This window comes from Theropithecus gelada, chromosome 10, assembly GCF_003255815.1.
Source record: "Theropithecus gelada isolate Dixy chromosome 10, Tgel_1.0, whole genome shotgun sequence".
In the NCBI taxonomy this organism is placed as follows: domain Eukaryota; kingdom Metazoa; phylum Chordata; class Mammalia; order Primates; family Cercopithecidae; genus Theropithecus; species Theropithecus gelada.
The window spans coordinates 34,052,558-34,072,703 of NC_037678.1; the positions used below are offsets into that span (position 1 = coordinate 34,052,558).

General features: G+C 35.4%; 2 pseudogenes across 2 annotated transcripts in view; one reads left to right on the forward strand and one right to left on the reverse strand.

Annotated features, from left to right (window-relative positions):
• The window catches only part of LOC112632423, a 496,008-nt pseudogene that overhangs the window by 109,976 nt on the left and 365,886 nt on the right, over positions 1-20,146 (forward strand). The window lies entirely within an intron of this gene.
• Positions 6,687-20,146, reverse strand: part of LOC112632780 — a 44,456-nt pseudogene continuing 30,996 nt past the window's right edge. Inside the window, exons 13-16 of the transcript XR_003121443.1 lie at positions 16,174-16,244; positions 12,110-12,273; positions 10,562-10,742; positions 6,687-9,048 (exon numbers count right to left, since the gene is read on the reverse strand). The product of XR_003121443.1 is annotated as an ankyrin repeat domain-containing protein 20A2-like (transcript). The remainder of the gene's footprint in view (positions 9,049-10,561; positions 10,743-12,109; positions 12,274-16,173; positions 16,245-20,146) is intronic.

The following is a 20,146-nucleotide window of genomic DNA, read 5'->3' on the forward strand; positions in this document are numbered from 1 at the left end:
CTTTAACATCTGAGTTAAGGAGAAAAAGGAAACAGGCAGTTTTAGAAAAAAGGAAAGGGGCAGAGAGACGTGTAATGATTTAAAGACTTTGAAGACGAGATCTAGAGATCTTTGCTGACGTAATGTCAACAAAATGAAAGAGATACAAAACCATATAGAGAAAGGCAATGACAGAAAAATGTCGATTAGAATCAGAAAACCAACTTAAGTGCTCAGTAAATAAACAGAAAAGTAGCTGAGTTCAGGGATTCAAAGACACATTCCATTTAAAAAAAAATCTGGGCTGGGCGCGGTGGCTCAAGCCTGTAATCCCAGCACTTTGGGAGGCCGAGACGGGCGGATCACGAGGTCAGGAGATCGAGACCATCCTGGCTAACACGGTGAAACCCTGTCTCTACTAAAAAATACAAAAAACTAGCCGGGCGAGGTGGCGGGCGCCTGTAGTCCCAGCTACTCGGGAGGCTGAGGCAGGAGAATGGCGTAAACCCGGGAGGCGGAGCTTGCAGTGAGCTGAGATCCGGCCACTGCACTCCAGCCTGAGTGACAGAGCGAGACTCCGTCTCTAAAAAAAAAAAAAAAAAAAAAAAAAAATCTGTGATCAAAACATGAATGCTCATTTTACTTTTAAGTTATACATATATTTATATACATATGGAATTTATTTCCATAAGACAGAAGTTTAATAACACATATACTTCATGTATAGAACGGAGGTATCTGTGTAAAATGAGTAAATTTCCATTGTTTTATATCTAAAAGAAAAAGAAGCAGAACAAAATATAAGCTACATATCAAGATAAATTTTGATGTTAAAGAATGACACAAATAGGTCTTCTTTAAAGAATCTGAATGCAGCAGAGGATACTACAAAAGGAAGAAAAGATGACCACAGACAGCAAAAGTATCTTCAGAAATAAAAATTCAAACTAGATAATGAAGAGTGCACTTGACGTTGTCCAAAGCTTTGTCATTGTTTTCAAAATCATTAAAGAATAAGTGGCCAAGCACGGTGGCTCATGCCACTTTGGGAGGCTGAGGCAGGCAGATCATGAGGTCAGGAGTTCAAGACCAGCCTGACCAGCTTGGCAAAACCCCATCTCTACTAAAAATACAAAAATTAGCCGGGCATGGTGGCACACACCTGTAATCCCAGCTACTCAGGAGGCTGAGGCAGGAGAATTGCTTGGAGGCGTAGGTTGCAGTGAGCCGAGATGGCATCATTATAGTCTAGCCTGGGAGACAGAGCCAGACTGTGTCTCAAAAAAAAATAAAAATAAAAATAAAATAAGTATAATATTTTGGCATTCTAAAATAATTTCAGATTATGTTGTTTCTCTTATATACATATTTTTAATATAAATTTTTTCATCCCAACCTTGCCCCAACAGCTCAGCTGACTCCCGCCCCCTTGAGGCACATGCCTATAAAGTTGTGTTGTGAGTTTCTGAAATACATTTTAAAGTAGAATTCATTTAATTATGAAAATGTAGACATAAAATGAATTTGTATCTTGATTATAGTCAAGTAAAATTATAGTTAAATCAATTAATAAAGGATTAACATGTTCTACAATATTAAAATCAAACCCAGTTGCCTCTTCTTTTAATTCATGATTTTTCTTTCTTATTTGATTCACATTATACTCCAGTGATGATACTAACTCAAAAAGTTTTCTTAAGTCTTCATTTTTTTCTTCAGGCTTAAAAAAAGTGTTTAAAATTATTTTTGTAAAATCCAGAGACCCTCTTTTATCTTAAAAATATGATTTCTCATAAGTTGATGAGTAATATGTATTTAGGCAGGGCTATAAAGTGCATTTTATAAACCTGATGCCAATAAGGGCAGATTTTAAAACTAGTCACTTTTCTCAAAATGCTAAAAATGATTTATACTTTCATCATGATCTTTTCTGAAATTTAAACTGTCAAAAATGTTTGTTACAAATGAGGGGTTTTACACACAAAATACTAAGAGTTAGTAAAAAAAAAAAGAGTAGTTATATTTACATTTTAGTTTTTAAAGATGCTCTAGAAACATTTTCATTAATAGTTTAAGATATTCCAACTTTTCTTAAATTGCATCTTACTAAGACGATTTTTAGAAAACTCTTATCTAGTTCTCATTACATTTTTGGTCCTCATCTGTCTTCAGGTTGAGCTAAATACTGTCATTCTCTGTAAGTATTCACCCATAGGTTTCAGTTTTTCCCTTTCTCTTAACCATTTCTTTTTAAATAAAGTTTTTTTTTCTATAATAAACAAAAACACAACTTTTGTCTACTTTTTGTGGCTTTTTTATTTTCCTGTTTCTCCCCTTCCATTGGACTCTATGACACATGGTCTCATCCAGTAATCTATTTTTCATCACTAGTTGTTTTTAACAGTGAAATCTAATTTTTAATAATTCCAATAAAAAAGTCCAAGGGTCATGAAGGACTTTATCCTGCTTTACTCAGCAGCAACTGCGAGCAGTGACCAAATGCTCCCTCTGCTCCTCTGACCCCACTTTATTTCTAAATGCAGCAACCTGTTGTTCGGCCCTATGCCTTTCTGTTTTTATTGTTGTTGTTCTTGTTTTTGAGATGGAGTCTCCCACTGTCACCCAGGCTGGAGTGCAGTGGCACAATCTCCACTCAACACGACCTCCACCTCCTGGGTTCAAGCAATTCTCCTGCCTCACCCTCCCAAGAAGATAGGATCACAGGTATGTGCTACCATGCCCGGCTAATTTTTCATATCTTTAGTAGAGACAGGGTTTCACTATGTTGGCCAGACTGATCTTGAACTCCTAACCTCATGATCTGCCTGCCTTAGCGTCCCAAAGTGCTGGGATTACAGGACTGAGCCACCACGCTCAGCTGCTATTCCACTTTTTAAATTCTCTCAGGACTGCTAAAATCTCAAAACTTTGACCTAGATTCTCTAATCTACATTTCCAGCTCTGACCTTTTATCTTGAGGCCTCTTCCTTCTAGTACACATATTATAGACAATATTCTCAACCACACACTCATACATTGCTACTTTGTGCAGATTACTTTTGCAGACAGTGAATCTTGTATATTCTATTCTTGTCTATTCTGTTGGTTCTTATTGATATTACTTTGAGTATACTGTTATTTTCTAATCTCAAAGGGGGACAGTCTCACCATTATGATACTGACCAGTATACTTTGTCCCTTTTTTCTTTCTTTCTTCTTTTTTGGACCAGTATACTTTGTCCCTTTTTTCCCTTTTTTGAGATGGAGTCACACTGTGTCATCCAGGCTGGAGTGCAGTGGTGCCATCTCAGCTCACTGCAACTTCCACCTCCTCGGTTCAAGTGATTCTCCCGCCTCGGTCTCCCAAGTAGCTGGGACTACAGGTGCCCACCACCAAGTCTGGCTAATTTTTATATTTTCAGTAGAGACAGGGTTTCACCATGTTGGCCAGGCTGTTTTTGAACTTCTGACCTCAGGTAATCCACCCACCTCAGCTTCCCAAAATATTGGGATTACAGCACCCAGCCCTTTTTTTCCATCAGATTATCACTTGTTTGCCTTTGTTTTCTTTTAAAGAGTTTCCTTTGCCATAGAGATAGAGCATGATGAAAGTCTTGTTCTAAAGTTTCTTCGGGGGACACTCAGCTATATCATTGGGAAGCTCCAGTCAACTAGAGGTCTCCCTTGCTCCTAATCGAGATACTTCATCTCAAAATGGTGTCCACCAAATGTCTTAATCCAGGTAGTCTGTTGCTTAGAAATTCATGAAATAAGAACATTCTCAAGAAGTTAGAGGCTATTGATTGAGATGGTTTAATATTGTCCCTTATTATATGTTTTACTCCCAAGGCAGACATCAAAGTGGCTAATAACTCTAAGCCTGATGTCTAACTCACTTCTATGGGAATCTATACAAAACTTTCTATTTATGAGACAGAGTCTCGCTCTGTTACCCAGGCTGGAGTGCAGTGGCTTCATCACCGCTCACTGCAGCCTCAATATTCCAAGCTCAAGTGACCCTCCTACCACAGCCTCCCAGTGTAGCTGGGACTACCGGCATGCACCACCATGCCTCAGCTAAGTGCTTAAATTTTATTTTATTTTTTTTTATTGCTCTGGCTGGTCTCAAACTCCTGGGCTCAAGCGATCCTCCTGCCTCAGCCTTCCAAAATGCTAGGATTACTGGCATGAGTCACCTCCCCCAACCAGGTATTTAACTGGGGACTAACATGAAGCACTTAGAAGAGTACATGGAACATAGTGAGCTACAAAAATATTTGCTACTAGCGTAATAATTTAATTGTATATCTTAACAAAATTGTGTATGTTAGGCAGGTGGCATGCCAATGGAAGTGGTCTCCTATAACTGCACACAATCATTCTTCTCACCCCTGACAGTTGCAGCAAATGGGGGCATATATTTATAACTTACTTTTCTCTCTGTGTGACTCAGTAGGCAATGACTATGCATGTACTACAATGTTAAGTAGCACCTCCTGGATTGAATAGTACATAACTGACATAACCAGCAGAGACAGGCTAAAGACACTGAGCCAAAAACCCTGGATGCTACTGCTAAATTGAAGCTCCTGAATCAGTTCCCTCTGACCAACTGTTGCTGTGGTGCTGCCTTCACAAGCATTCTGCGGAGCACTCAGATTGAGGGGCTGTGCTATCATTCATCAGACAAGCTGCAGCCAGAATTGTTCAGCTGACAAACTGGCAGCAGTCCAGAAAGACAGTTCTGACTGCATCGTGAAAAAAGGCCAATTTACATTCTTTCTCATAGTGAGAAAAACATAAACATGTGATTGATCGATTCTCCTTTATTAGACTAATTGGTTTAGATTTGATAGTTAATTGCTAAAAATACATTTAGAATATAAACCTTACTGTGTCAAGGTCTCAAAAAAGAAATAATTGGTATGGTATAAAGTATTTAATTGTATGCTAAAAACTTCTAAGCTAAAATATTTTCAATTTATGCAAGGATAGGTGGCATACCTATTATATATTATTCCCCTATTAAGCACATTTATAATGAGAGAAAATTATCTTCCATAAAAAAATAAAAGCCATGTAAAATTAAGGACTAAGTTCTGCACAGACTAGACAACAATTGCTAACACATAAGGTCAATGAGAGTCAGAACAGTCAGAGAAAGCTTCAGGAAAACAAAAAAAAATGTCTGCCAGGTCTGAATGAATGAGGCTAGATAAACAGAAACTAAGAAGGCAGAAAGGCTAGCATGAGCAAGACAAGTGCTGATATCTGCCCAATTAACTCTGAGGATAAAGTCCAAGAGCAGGGAAATAAAAACACATGTTCACATAGTAACCTGTAAGTGAATGTTCGCAGCAGCATTTTTCATAATAGCTAAAAAGTGGAAACTAACCTAAAGGTCCATCAACTGATGAATGAATGGAAAACAAGTATAGCCATGCAATACAATATCATTTAACTATAAGAAGAAATAAACTATCAATGTGTGCTAAAACATGCATGAATTCTGGAAACATTATGCTAAGTGAAAAAGCCAGTCACAAAGGACGACACGTTGTAGAACTCTATGTGAAATATGCAAAACAGGCAAACCTATGGAGACAAAGGTAGATGGTGGTTGCCTACAACAGGAGTAGGTGAAGGGACATGGAGGAAAGCTGCAGTCATGCCTAGGAGATGTGGGGTTGCTTTTCAGAGTGACAAAAATGCTGTGAATATACTAATAGATACTGAGTTGCACATTTTAAATGGTTGAATTGTGAATGTGATATGTGAATTATATCTGATATGTGAATTATATCTCAGTGAAACTGTTTTTAAAATCCAATGGCAGGATCAAGATAATTTTCTCAGCTCTCAAATTTTTGATGTACATACTATATCAGATCTAAATATTTCTACACTTTTATAGCATATTTTAAATAAAAGATAAATAAAGAGAATGCCTAACTTTTCAAATAGTTTGTAAATTAACATAAAACATGTACATTTCAAAGAATAGTATAATGGCCTTTCTCTACAAGTTAACCTAGAATCTGTGAAATAAATAGATAGATTCTGTGTCCATTCACAAAAGTGAAGAAATAAGACAATTTTCTGGAACATTCCATTAAATCTTCCCCTCTGATTTAATCTAGCCTGCCTCATCATAGCAATACAAAAATTACTTGAAAATATGCTGAACAGGAAAAAAGTCAATTTTCTGTGAGGAAGGATGTAGAATTCTTAATTTTTCCAAGGGTACATACTGTAAGAGAAAAGCTATGCAATGGTTTTTCAAAATGGTAGAATGAAAGCCACAATATTAAAAAAAAGTACATTATAAAGATAGTAAAATGGAAATAATTAAAATGAAAATACAAAATCAAGCTTCTGCCAAAATCAGTATCCTAAAACATGTTATATAATTCAACCAGCTACAGAATAACTGTCGACATGTTAAATTCCATACATATTTGACTTTCCAGTTGAAATAATTTCTTCTTTGAGGCCTGTGTCTTATCCAAATTAATGTGACAATGTGATGTACCTTCCAGTGGAGACTCTAACGTAGTTAATTTTTTACGGGGATCAGCCACTTCTTGAAGTTGCCTCACAACCACCTGATAAAATATTTTTGTTACTGATTTTATAAATTGCCTTCTTATGTTAGTAACATTTAACTCTAATATACCTACTTTGAAAATTATCACCACACACATCAATTCACTTTCTTTTCATCACATGTACACACTTTATTACTGAATTCAGCGAGGGAGGCAGAATGTGTTACCTTCCTGCCAAATTGGTATTCTCTTACTTAACACAACAGATTCATCCCACCATTTGATCATCTTAGAAGCTCAACTCAACCTCAAAGTTCCTAGCATATTCAATCACCTGTTCAAATCCTTCCAACAGATTCCTATCTCAGAATAAAAGTAAAATTCCAATGGCCTTTGAGGCCCTAGGTAAACAGGCCTCTACCTCCCTCTCTGACTTCAAGCTCCTACAACTCCCTCCTGTGCTCACTCCATTCCCACTGTACATAAGCCTGCCACCCCTCTTTAGTCTGAAAATGAGAATCTAATGCCTAACTCATAAATCACAGGCAGCTACAGTATCTTTGTACTGGACAAAGTTATATTCAAATGATAGTCATTGAGTCTTGAAATAAAAATTATGAGCTAATTATTAATAAAAATATTCAAAGTAAATTATAAATTCCAGTGGGAAGACCAAATCAAATATGGTTTTGCTAAAATCTACCACATTTATCCTAAATTGTAATTTTATAACAAGTAGGTGCCTTTAAAACACTATGTGGTCATAAAAATACGTAATTTGAGACTCACATTTTCAGATTTAAGTTAAATTAATATGAATAATAACAAAGCTTATACCAACTAAAATATATAAAAAGCTACTTAAAGGAAGGTATTAGAAGACACAGCAATACACTTCAGTTCATCTGGGGAATCTAGAATTAAGTGACAAAGCAAATCACTTACTTAAATTTTAATGCGAAAATACTCATTTCAGGTGTAAACATTTCCATTTATACCTTCATCATGGTCTTAACATGTGGCAACATAAAGACATTAAAATTATTGCTTCAGCAGCACAGGACTATCTACCTTAAAATATGACTCTGTGCCTAATAAAATTTCATAGGTGACACAATGTCTTTTCTGAAAGTAAATCATCTCTCAGCTCCACCTTTTATTTCCTGGAAGCAAGGTATGTTTCTAAGCTGATATAATAAACACATTTTTTCTTTTATTAAAAAGCTTTATTGAAATATAATTTACATACTATAGAATTTGTTTTAACGTAAAGTTAAAAGATTTTTGGTAAATTTACTGAGTTGTGCAGCCATCTCTACAACCCAACTTTAGAGCATTTCCATCACTGCACGATCCCTCATACCCATTAGCAGTCACTACCAGCTTCCAGCCCCACCCTTTGTAAACATTAATCTACTTTTTGTCCCTATACATTTATCTTTTCTAGATGTTTCACGTAAATGGAATTATACAGTATGGTAAACACACATTTTATCTATTGATTTTTATATTCAACTGGGTTCAACATGTATCCAGAACCAAATGTTTAAATTATCTTTCTAGAAGTTTGAAAGTATTTATCTTCCTTGACACTTACTACTCTTTCTGTTTTCTCTTTCTCATACTGAAAGACACTTTCTTTTAAATGATTATATTCATTCATTCGCTTCTTATTTTTGTCTTCTAGCAGGAGGTCTTTCTTTCCACTCTCAATAGAGCCTCTTTGGATATTAATTACTATCTCTTGATGATCCCCTTTCTGATGAACATCGTCTAGTTGCTGTTCAAGCCGCAGATTTTCACGTTGGAGTTGACATATCCTCTCTTCTACACAGTTCCACTTTCCAGTGGATTTACTCACTTTTGCTTCTGCATTTTGATACATCTCTTTCATTTCCTTTACTTGCTGCTGTGTTTGGCTTAGGTCATTGTGTACAGTTTCTAAAGCCAATGACTTTTTTCTGAGAGTATCTCTTGTCTTACGGAACTTATCTTTTAAGGTAATTAATTTAATTTGCATTTTAGAAAGTTGTTCAGTAAGAAACTCATTCTTATCTTCTACTTCAGAAATATCAGAAGTCATTTTTACTTGTAGAGAAACGTCTTGTGTTCTCTCTAAAGCAAGTCTTAGGTTTCTTTCTGTTTTCACACTTTCACTGTGTTTACTTATAGCAGCAGCCAGTCTAGACTGATACGATTCAATTTCAGCTTCCAGTCTTGCCTTGCTTTCTTTTTCCTTCAACAGTTTGGAATTGAGCCCTGTATTCTCAGCCTTGAGATCATGAAGCTCTTGTATCAATACTGGAATGCTGTTTTTGTTAGTTTCCTCATTGAGTTTTATACTCTTTTCAAGGTAAGCATTTATTTCTTTAACAATTTTAATGTCCGTAAGACATTTATTTTCTTTTTCCAGGCTGTCATTTTTCATTGTGCATATTTCCTGTCTGAGTATAGCAACATCTGTCTTCAAAATGCAATTTTCATCCATCAGATCTTTCATTTCTTCACGATTACGAAAATCCTAAATACAACAAAAAGAAAGTTTTACCTAGTACTCAATAAAATAACGTATCATGATTACCTCTGAAGTGAATGAATAACCTGCACATCCATACACTAACAAGGTTACTGTAAGTGGATGTCCAACTGGAGAAAAAGTTGAAGCAAAACTTTGAACCTTATAGAGCATAAATTCCAAAAAGTTCAGAAATGTATTTAAAGTCAATGAATTTATAAAAGTAAACACACACACACACATACACGCACACACGCACACCAGAGAATTTTTAAGAATATCAGAATTGGAAGAGCCTTTCCCTCAATTACCACAAACGCAAAAGCAGAAATTAATGCATTAACAAATTTGACTAAATTAAAATATATCAAAAAAATTGCATTTATACTTTGATATCTAACCCATTCACCACCCTATAGTAAGAATCTTAGTTCATATGTATTTGGACAGATAAAATTTCCCAAAGTTATTATAGTTCTGTTTCACTGATAATATTCTATTGCAATTTGACTCTTTTAACAATTTTATAGTCAGTTGTAAGAATTACATTTACTAAATCATAAATCTAGACATTATACTAGTCACTCCTATATACATTCATTGATGAACTCATCTAGTTACCACAATTTTGAAAAAGAAAGGTTAAAAATATAAGCAAGTGCCAGGCACGGTGGCTCATGCCTGTAATCCCAGCACTTTGGGAGGCCGAGGTGGGTGGATCATAAGGTCAGGAGTTCTAGACCAGCCTGACCAACACGGTGAAACCCCATCTCTACTAAAAATACAAAAATTAGCCGGGTGTGGTGGCAGGCTCCTGTAATCCTAGCTACTCAGGGGCTGAGGCAGGAGAATCACTTGAACCTGGGAGGCGGAGGTTGCAGTGAGCCAAGATCGTGCCACTGCACTCCAGACTGGGCAACAGAGCAGAGCAAGAATCCGCCTCAAAAAAAAAAAAAAAATATATATATATAATATATATATATAAGCAAGCTACAGGATTTTCCCCCAGGACTTCTGACTCTACTTCTAGTTCTCCAACAGATCACAGTTACTTCTGTGATGTAAATATATCAATACAAAACTTTTATTTCAAAACACCAACAGTAAATAAGATAAAATTTATAGAACTCTTCTTAGAATATTATGAGATTATTTGTGACTGCAATAATTTGTTTCTTCTTTATAATATTAGGTAATCAGTATGAAATAAGGGAAAGAAAAAGGAACAATTTTACTGGGAACAAAATTTTTATCAATACGTTATCACTAAGTGTATATTATGGTATATAATTGTTTTCAAAAGCTCTTTGTAATAAAATAGTATTCTATGTGGATGCCAAGATTTATAATAAATATTAATAATTGTACCTGTAAAAGTCATCATTCATTTTTAAAAATGAGATAACATTTCTGGTTTGTTTTAGACCTAAATAATATATATTAAATCAAGGGGATATTATAAGTAACATTGCTAAAATAAAGTTTAAAATACAGAATTTTTTACCAAAGATTGATTTACCTGATTTGGAGTATTTCTTACAGTCTTCGGTTTCATCTCTAGTGACTGAACAGTCGGTTCAAGTTGTTTGCTTCAACTGCTTTCTTACATTGTTTCTCTTTCCTTTCTAACTCTTCTCTATTTTTCTTTGTACAGCATATTAACATTTGTTTTTTCTTCATTTTCTTGTTTTAAGGTGCGTCTGCAGATAAAGACATTTATCTTAAAATTCATTTTGTTAAAAAATAAAAAGTTCATCTTCTGATATACCTCTTCATATGCTACTATCCTAACAAAACTTCTATGTTCTGGATTATTTTTCCTTTCTAGTTCTCAGATATTTAATTTCTCACTTCAACATCTTCAAAAGAATGCATATACTTGAAAAGTAGTAAGGAAAGAATATTCTGCTAAAGTTTGTGTTCCTAGTCCCTCTAGTATATATTATAAAAAAGGATACTGGAGATTATTCAGTAAACTTACAAGTTCAAAATTACCTTTTTAAATCACACAGTCATAATTACTCCCTAACTTTAAAAGATCATTGACAATTAACTAATTTTTTAAAGTTACTATTTATTGACAAGTGTATAAGTTCACCAGAAATAAATTTTAATCTTTATGAAATATTGCAGGTATCTCTCCAAATGACTGATGGCACCTTCAGATGTCTTTCACACAAACTATCTGCAGATTACTGTAATCCAAAACTAGGCTAAAGAGTCTAACATATCCATACTTTTTATATTTCTTTCTTAATACTTTCAATTCACCTTGCTATTACATATATTTTACATATTTATTGGCCTACTGTTCATTACGTGTAATATATAATTAATGTCCTTAATAAATGTGTATATGTTTACACAAGTTATGTTTTCCTGTGAAATCTAGTTCCAGAAGTGAAGTTGTCAAGTTAAAGGGATGTCAGGTTATTTGAAATTTTGATACACAGCGCTAAGTCACCCTTCAGAAATAATTTAATAATTTCATATACCAACAGTGTGTGAGAATGCCTTTTTCCTCACATTTGCCAACATTAGTAATTACTTTTTAAATATCAGCATGACTTTTAAAAATGTATCTTATTTAATGTTAACTTGCATTTTTCTGATTGCCAGACAGGGCTAAATATCCCTGGTAAAAGTATAAAACTTGTTAATCATAAAGAATATTAGTCTAATTTTGAATTAGTTTATAGCACAATGACAATTACCTGCTGTTAAATACTGCAATAGGTGGCCAGGCACGGTGGCTCACTCCTGTAAACCCAGCATTTTGGGAAGCTGAGGTGGCCAGAACACCTGAGGTCAGGAATTCGAGACCAGCCTGGCTAACATGGTGAAACCCCATGTCTACTAAAAATACAAAAAATTAGCTGGGCACGGTGGCACATGCCTGTAATCCCAGCTACTATGGAGGCTGAGGCAGGAGAATTGCTTGAATCCAGGAGGCAGAGGTTGCGGTGAGCCAAGATCACACCATTCCACTCCATCTTGGGCAACAAGAGAGAAACTCCATCTCAAAAAAAAAAAAAACCAAAAAACAAAACCACCGCTACAGGCTTACTTATCATGCTCTTCCTTCACCTCCTTGGGAAACTGCTGAGGATATGTTTTCCCAATCTTTCTTTGTTGGGTTAATCTGCCAGCAGCAGCAGCAGATGTGCAATCACATAGACTTTCTGATAGTTGTATTTTTTCACTTTTGTTTGTATTATTTCCTTCTTTTACCTTTAATAAAATAATAAATAATTATTTTATTCAGTAAAAAAACCTTTTTCCCTGATTTTTTCACTTGATTCAGGTTGTCACCATTTTAATCATAAAAATATTTTGTGCTTAATTTAATTTTATCATTATACGTAACTATTATAATTGTAAGATATTCTTATTTCATCATTGAAATATTTTTGTAAAGTCTGCTCATTTCTGTTTGAGGGAATAGAAGAGTTTTCCAAAATTTCAACAAGGGCTCTTTTCCACTTCGTGCTTTTATTCCCATCCACTCTCTGCTACCCGATATAAATTTCTATGCTATCTGACTGGCAGAAACAGAGAAATAAAAAGACACAGACATAACATATGTCTTCCGTCTTTACCGCCTGGATTTTACATGAAATAGCCAGATTAAGAGGATGTGACCTTGTAGGGCTTCGGGAACAGTAAAGAAGCTTAAAGAAGCTTTCCCTTTTCTGCACTAAGCTATTCTTTTCCCCACTGCCTTTCATCTCTCTTTTGTTTTTTCATTTGAATCCTGGGATATCAAAAAAGTAAAGGTGCTCTCTGAACTATGGGAACAAAAGTTTGCCACAACACAAAAAGCAGAGTGAAATTGCTGACCTTCTAGTGCAGAATTCTGGAAAACAAGATGCTTCCCAGATTTCACATTCAATTACCACAAAAGTTTATAGGTGGAAAACATATGGTACAGTTACCTACTTTAGCCCCATTATCTATTGCTAATGGGAGTCAAACCAATCAAGACATATTCAGTGTTTCATCCAAAGCTCCTAAGGTGGCATTCCCTAGCATTTCATGGCACCAAATAATATGATACAATTTCATATTCCTGAATTACATAAATTACCAGATAAATTTATAAAATTAGATATATTAAAAGTCTAACTGAAGCAAAGCAATTTAATGCCCCAGAGGATGGAAAAAGGCCTCATCTGCTTTACTTTGAAAGAAGTAAAACTCCAGATTGTTGTCCATCTTTAGAACACAATCTACAGAACTCAACTTTCTACTAAAGAGTCAAATGCTAAATTTTGGGTTGAGAAGTTATGCTTCTTATATGATAAAAATCATACATGTCAAAACTTACCATATTTTATTAAACAACATAATGTAAAGGTCTGATTCAACAGAAATATTAGAGAGTGGTAATGTTTTAAAGTATGTGGAAATATATATTTGTTTTCAAAAATATTTGAAATAACCATGATGGGACTGTAAGTTCAAACAGTTTGAGCTAAGCAGATAAACTTGCATGCATGAAAACACATTAAACAGACTCCTTTGGCTGGGAATATTCGTTGCAACTCTCAAGGCTAGATGTGTTTTTGTGGCTCTTCTCAGTCATTGCTTCCCTCCCATTGTATTCTCATTCTATCATTAAATAATGTAATTCATCTCTAAATGAATACAGAAAAAAATAATCTAGAATCTAGACCTTGTTTCTTCAGCAATTTCTTTATTTATCTGGTTCAGAAGGTCACATGGTACATGGCTGAATTAGTTTCCCAGCCCATATGCCACTTGGAAGACTGATAGTGAGACTTAGGTTGATTAACGAACAAACATTACGAGAACATTCTCCAGAACCATTATTTAGATAGCAGAACTAATCTACTTTGACACATAATTACACATTTAGATAACCCCCTATAACTGTACACGAGATTTTCTTGAATAGAAAATTAGACTGAATCAAATGATTGATAAAGAGAAAAAAGGGAAGCAGCAAGTGAACTTCTGTATTTCTGAAGTTGAACTGTCTCTTTCTCCAAAGCCAGGAACTCAACTTGTAACATGCCTACCTCATTCTTAAACCTTGGAATATCTTGCCGTAAGTCTTCTAGCTATACTTTTTATGTTCTCTCACTATGTGGTAGAGAATAACTCACATTTTATAATTCAAGATTCATGCTTTTGCAGTTACTAGCACTGGGATTGTCATATAGTGGCTTCTGGAACAAACACTGTATTGGCTTTCTGTTTTCATATGTATCTGTAACAGCAGATTTACTGTGGCTTTCTATCTGAATCATATGCTTCATTTCTTTGGGGTGGGTAAACCACAAATCAAAAAGACTTTCAAGATCTCTAGACTGAGGCCAATGCCTAATGTCTAATTTCCAATTAGTGGTATTTGGCTTTCTATTTTTTGCCATTTGCATGTTAAACTCTTAATCTCTTTCTTTCAATCATAATTACTGGGTTCCTTAATTTTTATCATTACAAAAATTTTCTTCATCTGTGTTAGAAACAAGCTATGTGTCTGGTTTGTTATCATTTCTTAGTCTGATCTATTTTCATTTAAATGAAGCTTAGAAGATAACTGGTAACTGTATTTCAGGGACCTGGAGTGTGAACGGAATGAAAAGATATTTGACATGGACTTCCTCTGTCAGGCACTGCCTGGAATGCTACAGAGTTAGACCCTCCAGATGCAGCTCCTCCTCAAAATCAGGGACATGATTCATCAGATTAGAGGGCACTCTCTTTAAGTTCATCCCTCTTTATAGTTACTATGTAAGAGCTCTTCCTCAGGGCAAGCAGTAATTTGGGAGTTTTCAAAACTTTCACCAATATTCAGCCTAAACTTGTTTCTAATGAATTTTAAAGGAAGTCCTGAATATACAGATATATTCCCTTTATCACAATTCCTACCCAGTTCTGGTTCCTGAGAAATTTTTTTTCCACAGGTGCACAAGTGGAAAACTAATTTGCTTGTTTTGTTTCTCAGATGTCTTTTCTGTCAGAGTGCATGTTTTAAAATTAGCTTTAATCAAGTATAAACAAAGAAATATCCGAAAATAAATTTAACTGTGAAACTTAATCTATGTGTTGCTACTCTTAAATTATGGGATTGTAACTAAAAAGTGAAATATAATTTGCCTTGGCTTAACATAGGAGAAAAACATGAATCGGCAAGCTGAAACTCTCAGTGTTTGTTTGGACTAAACTTATTATGTGTTAAATCTACCAGAAATGAATTCAAAGATGATATGTGGTATTATAAAAGCTTCCTCTCTTAAAAAGATGTTACCTCAGCATACCGGTGAGCCCCTACAGTACATTTATATTTCTGAAGATTAGAAGATTAGAGACTAGGCAAACACAAAATTATTAAGAGCCAAACTGAACACCAATCAGAAAGGGAAGCAAAATTTTAAGTTCTAATTCAAATGATAAACTATGATAGTGTTATGTATCTAGATAGATTTTCTGCTTATATCCACTTCTAATATATTTTAAGTTCTGCTAGTGATAGCGGATGGATTTTTAAAATTTTAGTAATATTTACTATTTATTTATGCTGAAATAAAGTTATTGTTTGTACCCTGACACCAACGGTCCCATTCTGCAAGGTATAATTCTCTTAACAGACAACTGGGTTGACTTTTATGACCCCATTCACTCCCTGAACACAAACACTGAAGTCAACTGGCAACCACAAAACAGAATAAATCTTTAAACTCGGCACTGGTGACCAGCAATATGAAACTGCAAAATTTGAACCACTAGCAATGATGATTCCTTTAACATTAGTTTAACTCAGTGGCCATCATTGTTAAATTGTTCATAATTTCTATTCCTTAGTAATATGACTCAGTATTTCATGTTACCTTCTGTATTATGAGTAAGATTATAAAAATAAAAGAGCAAGATAATACTGGAAATTTCTTGCCTCAATTCCAAAGGTGAAGACAGCTAGGAGTTACCACAGATGGTAGGAATATCTTAAGTTTCATAAGTGGTTAAATGTTTTAAAAATTAAATTTAAAATTATGATCTATTGGATTCTAAAGGTATAGTCTAAAAGGTCATGTCATTTGGACTACACTTTGTTATTAAAGCAAAAAAAAAACCAATATTAGACAAGAAACTTAAATTTTTATATACCTGTGGTTGCTTCTTTTCACTTCTTTCAAGCCTTTCTCGCTCTTCCTCTGAAGCCACTAGTAAGTCTTCTTCTGTTGAAAAATTCATAGGTTTAGTTCAAATGAACTAAGAACAGTTAAATACATACTATAATCTTTATACAAATAGAGAATAAAATTTCTTTGTATTTTATATTTTGAGAGTTTAAAAGAAGCTTAATGTTTACTGAAATATTTACTTATTTAAGAAATACTTCTAATTATCCAAAACTTTAACAAACCACTTGGGGAGACACTAGATACCACCAGGTTCAAGCCATACACAATCTCAGGGTCACTCACAAATTGTTTCACCCAACATAAATAAACAAAAGTGTTGGAAACAAAACAAAATTTTAAAATACACTCAAAATATACAATGTAACACTTTACTGTACTTCATAACAGTATCTTTTTAACAACACATGAATTGAGTTGGCAGTTACTAATAATTTGCAAAATTATTGTTGTTTATACTGTAATTAGTGTGCACCCCGTTTTTTACATCGCAAATGTTCTACAATTCTGAAAAACGTATTTTCATCTTTTAAGACTCAGAATGTAGGCTGGGCATAATAGCTCACATCTGTAATCCCAGCACTTTGGAAGGCCAAAATGGGAGAACTGCTCGAGGCCAAGAGTTTAAGACCAGCCTGGGAACCATAGCTAACCTTGACTCTACAAAAAATTAGACAGGCATGGTGATATGTGCCTGCAGTCCCAGCTACTCAAGAAGTTTAGGTGAGAAGATCCCTTGAGCCCAGGAGTTTGAGGTTGCAGTGAGCCTCGATCATGTCATTGCACTCCACCCTGGGCGACAGAGTAAGAACTTGTCTCCAGCAACAGAAAAAGAAAAGAAAAAAAAAAAAAGGCTCAGAATGCTATGTGAAGTCTTCCTTGATTCTAGCTATCTTTCTCCACATACACACATTTCTGCTTCTTGGGGCTCCCTTAGTACTTTGTCAATTTTTCTAGTGTCACTTTACCACCTCAACTGCACATCATGTCTTTACATGTCGATCCCCTTTGCTGCTAGACTGTAGAAGACAATCTTCTGAATCATCTTTGTATAAACAGTCTTAACTTTGCCAAATAATTAGCTATTGAGTTCCTGTTAAGTGTTAGGCACTGGGGTATAAGGAAGAAAAATAAAAGCTGTCAGGGATGGCTTTCCTAAAGATCATGCATGAGCTGAGACTTAGAGAGTAAGGTTAGCCAGATTAAGTGAGGCAGAGGGCAGGAAAGGATGAGCACATGCCAGGCAGCACCAAGAGAGGGAGAGAAGCCTCCAAGAGCATGTGTATTTCTCTGCAAAAGAGGAATGGTGAGAGGGGCATTACCAGCAGCTCAGTAATTCCAGAGAAAAAGGCAGATGGGGAAAGGGCTACAGATGGAGATTTGGGCAGAAGTCAGCTTCTTTTTCTTTTCTTTTTTTGAGACAAGGTCTTACCCTGTCTCCCAGACTGCAGTGCAGTGGCATGATTTCGGCTCACTGCAACCCAGCCTCCCAGGTTCAAGCAATTCTCCTGCCTCAGCCTCCCAAAGAGCTGAGATTACCGGCGGGTGCCAGTACCACCTGCTAATTTTTGTATTTTTAGTAGAGATGGGGTTCCACCATGTTGGCCAGGCTGGTCTCGAACTCCTGACCTCAAATCGTCCACCTGCCTCAGCCTCCCAAAGTGCTGGGATTACAGACATGAGCCACCATGCCCAACCCAGAAGTCAGTTTCTGAAAGCCTTATATAAACCTTTAATATGCTTGGACATTAGGTATTCAGGAGTGGTTCACAGATCTATTTACATTAGAGATAATTAACTCTAAATACTGTGAGGAGCATAAAATTCTGAGGCATATAAATAAATGAACAAAGATAAAATATAAGGCAACGTTGCAAAGATGATGCAGGTCTGAGGAGATGTTTTTAGAAATATTTAGAATATAAGTATCAGTGGCCATTATAAGAATGAATTTTTATTGAATGAATAAATATATATATCTGGGTCCCCAAAGAAATACATGCTGCTCATTACTTTACAAAAATTATCAAATGAGAAGTAAAATAACACACATAAACTGTTTTAGTTACTTGTATTTACTTGATACTTTTTCTGTTTCAGTTTTACTGTGCCAAGAAAATGCATTTGGGTTTCGTGGTGGTGGTGGTCATGGTTGTTGCTGTTGTTAGAGATGGGAGTTTCACTCTTGCTGCCCAGGCTGAAGTGCAATGGTGTGATCTCAGCTCACCGCAACCTCTGTCTCTCGAGTTCAAGCTATTCTCCTGCCTCAGCCTCCCGAGTAACTGGGATTACAGGCATGTGCCATCATGCCCAGCTACTTTTGTATTTTTAGTAGAGATGGGTTACTCCATGTTGGTCAGGATGGTCTCAAACTCCCAAACTCAGGTTATCCGCCCACCTCGGCCTCCCAAAGTGCTGGGATTACAGGCACAAGCCACCACGCCCAGCCGCACAAGCCACCACGCCCAGCCACATTTGGGGATTTTGTTTTAAAAGTTCTGCTTGCTGGATCTACGAAGCTCATGAGAAAATAGAAGCAAACAAGTCATTTGCATAGGTAAGAAACTTTAGATTTATGGCTTGTCATCACTACTCTAGAAGATTACCATAAGGTTTTATAAAACAAAATGTTAATTCTAGACACAAAGGGAAAAAGAAATTAAAACTATAGGAGTGAAAAAATAATGCATAATTTATTACTGTTCACCTGATCATATGACTGATTAAAGGCACTGAATTTAACTTGTATGTAAAGTAGACCCCATAGTTCTGCAGTTAATCAACAGACTGTGTGTTCTAGCAGAATTAAATTTGATGCTCATGTGTTATCTTGAAATGATACAGCTCTGATGAAAACCCGTATTCCTAGTGCATGATTATCCATCCATTAAGACAAGGTGATGGAATGTGTGAGTACAGCCGAGGAGACACTACAAGGCAAATGCTCAGTGGTTCCCATTAATATTGGGAAAATCAACACTATAATACAGAAAGCCATAGACATCATTTAATATTTGGTTTGGGAAGGTATTTTTAGTGACACTGCATATAATTATACCTAATAATTGCACAATTAGAGATGTAAAAATGAATCAAAGCCAAATTGTGTTTGAGTAGGAAATCTGTAGATACTTCATTTTCCAATCGAGGCCCAAAATTCTAAATATAATCATGGTACCCACACACAAATTTATGTTAAATACTAACCTCAATGAAATTACTCTTTCTCCTCATTCTCTTTGTTATTTATATGTTGCTTTCCTTAAAGGAAGAATACAAATGCCTTGCTAAGAAGCATTATGTTTGACTGTAGGCTGCATAAGGGGAGTAAACACAAAGTACCTTTGACCACAAAATGACTTTACAAGCCAGAACTACGGTAGCATGAAGCCAACCAAGGGAATCTAGAATAAAATTTTCTAAGCTTCTTTCCCTTCCTTGCTCTCTTTCTACTGTAATAGCTGTGATTCACACAGGTAACGAAGAGTATAATTCCCTGACAGAAACACAGCTTCAAGATTAATCCTTTCTTTAACTACGAACTTCGTGTGTCCAAAGTTTGTAGTTGCTGTCTGATTTTTGATCACTGATGGTGATAGATATTTATCATCAACTCACAACTTCCCAAATTTTTGAAAAGTCTTACTATTGATGGTTCAAGTAGTAGAAATATAATCTAAAATATCTGAAAATCAAGTTTTCATTTATTAGAATGTAAATAGTAATACAAATTATAATAAAGTATAAAAATTCTTTCTTCACTGAAGCAGTTCCATATTGTCCTCTACCCGACAAACACACTACTCCTTCACGGTCTAATGTATTTTACAAGTCCTGTAATTGCTATTAACTCAGACAAGTTTACTTAACTAGAATCTCTCACTTTGTTCTGAGCTTTTGTTATTTACTACAATTTACTTTGAATCACTCAACAATGT